This window comes from Schistocerca nitens, chromosome 7 (assembly GCF_023898315.1).
Source record: "Schistocerca nitens isolate TAMUIC-IGC-003100 chromosome 7, iqSchNite1.1, whole genome shotgun sequence".
Taxonomy (NCBI): Eukaryota; Metazoa; Arthropoda; class Insecta; order Orthoptera; family Acrididae; genus Schistocerca; species Schistocerca nitens.
The window spans coordinates 499,540,061-499,542,942 of NC_064620.1; positions in this window are offsets into that span (position 1 = coordinate 499,540,061).

Sequence of the window (2,882 nt, forward strand, 5' to 3'; positions counted from 1 at the left end):
CCCCTTGTCAGAACATCGAATTGATTTTCGTACGTTCTAGTCGCTGTTGAACTTACTTCAAAATTTGTTTCTTTCACTCCGTTACGTAAAGCCACTGGACGGTCTGTATCCAACGCCTTTGTTAAAAATTTCTTACGTGAAGTTGGACACGTTAGTAAAGTCATTTCAGATAACGGACCGCAATTCAGATCTGCTGTTTGGTCACACATGCTTCGGAATCATAAAATCAAAGCTGTTTCTATTTCATTGTACTCACCACACTGTAACCCGTCTGAACGGATTATGAAAGAAATCAATAAGCTTTGCAGACTTTATTGTCACAGAAAGCATCAGCGTTGGGACAGATATTTACACTTATTTCAAAACGTGCTGAATGAAATGCCTCACGACTCCACTGCTCTACCACCTACTCTTATACTAAAGAATGAAGAACCACCGAACAGAATCAGAGAGCTTGTACCTTTTTCGAATACACGTAAACTTCGACACAAAGACATAATTGATTTAGCTATTAAAAATATAAAATCTGCAGCAGACAAAAGGAGAAAACTACACGGTAAAGCAAATGCAAAGAAATTATACATTGGTCAGAAAGTTCTCATTAAAGCTCATTCAGTATCACATAAGAAGAAACACTTGAGTCACAAATTCTTTCTAGTTTACAATGGACCTTACAGAATCCGACGTATACCACATGATAATTGCGTTGAAGTTGAAACTCTGCGTACTAGGAAGAGTAAAGGATTGCACCAAATTTCACATGTAAAACCGTTTATTGAAAGATAATCCCGCTTTTTAACTTTGTCTTTGCCATATAACTTTTCACTTTACATTACTAATATGCTTGTCAGACTTAGAATCTGTTAACATGCAACAATGTTTGAAGTCAAGAATCAAGAGAACTTATTGAAACAGAAATTACGAATGCATTGTTATAGTGAACAGACGTCACAGTGTTATTGTGTGTCTACATTCTTGCTTGTTAGTTGCACTATTACATAATGAGTGTAAGGCTTACATACTTAGAACATGTACCAGTACTGCTAATGAGATTTTAATGCAACATTTTGGTTTACTTGAAAATACATTCTGGATTTAAAGTACTTTCTGGGAGATACCACATGACACAGTGGTTAGTTTATTTGACAGCTACACGATTATATCACGACACTACTAATGAGTGAAACAATTTATATGCGCTGTATCTGTTTTATATCTGCACAGTTTTTCTGTATTATTCTGGAAAGTAAAACATGTTTTAGTAGTAACTTTTGTGGTATAGCTACAATGAGACAGCCTTTTCCGTAGCACAACAATACGTTACATTATAGTACTTCCTTGATCACGGTAAGGTACGTAATAACTACGATATCTATACGCAAAGCATTTCACTTTTGTTTATCATGAGGTAAGTACATTGACTTCAGCAGAACTTTGCTTACAGAGGACGATAACTACGACACTTCCACAGAATTATCTTACAGCAAGACGCACATTTAGCGCTACAGGACTCGCATCTGAGTGATTAATTTTGTACTTAAAAGATTTATTTTTAAAGATTTTTGAATTACAATGAAAGTTTTCCGTCATACATTTCATTCCATTGCTGTAATCTGTAACACCTGAGGGTATAATTACATTAATCCTCAGGGGGGTACACACTTACTTTGTGTACCATGTGTGTGGCAAGCACAAGGAGCCCTAGCTAATACGGTATTTGCTTATACAACTTTACACATCGGTACCATATTTCTCCAACACAGAATTACGCAGCTGTCTGATTATTTAACAGAGAAACAAATTTTTTTTATGTCAGTGACACATGTTTACGCAATTACACAGTTGGATAATTTCACACTTATGAAATTGTATTTTGTCTGTACTTTGTGAACTGTTCATATTTTTTCGGAACCATTGTGATAATATCAGAGCTTAGAATGATGTATTTGGTAAGGGATCATGATTTTTGAAGTACGTTTGAGGTAGATGACTTTATTGAAGGTCTTGAAATTATTGAAAGAAGCTGCGACGATTCTGAGATGTGATTGATCTGTTATGATGTTATTTTTACGACGACGATGTGTATTATGCTGTTGATGTATGTTTATGATCAATAAGATGATGCTACTGTAAATGAGGAATTTGATTATACTACGTATTTATTTTGATGAAATATTGAAGAAGTGTCGACGAATACATATATGAATAATGAGTAGTGGTTAGGGACTCTGATTTGTGGAAAAGGATGTTGGAAACCAAGAATCGTACTTTAAGAGTTATGAAATGTGTGTAAATGCACGAACGTATCATAATGCCGACGAAAACTTTTTGAACACTGTTATATTTATAGGATTTTGTTTCTACACATTTGTAACACAAATTCTCAACCTGTGAAAATATTTTTATATGAGACTGTCACTGTAGCGGAAACTGCTGTCGTAAATATTTCAGTAATAAAGGTAAGCAACCTTGACGTAATGCGTTTTGGGAGCCCAGCTGAGAGATAGTCGTCTGACAAAAGAAAGCCATTAGGTGGAAAAAAAGAGGCCATTATCCTCGCTATTGACATTTCTTTGTAGAAAGCATCGCAAATACGACACGCTCAAACTTGAAAACATATGATTATACTGTGGAGCTTTTAATTTATGATATTTACTAAAATGCCTAATGAAATGATGAGAAATATTTTTATGTCTATACACCTGATTATGACTATTGTCTTTCTAGTTCAGAGATGTTTTACTACCTTATGAAATGCCATATGGCTAATGAATGATGTTTCATGCCTTCATTTGTACATATTTGCTCATTTTCTTTAATATCTAGTTTCTAGCTGCACTGCAGCATTGGTTATTATAAAATTTAATAGATGCACTAATATC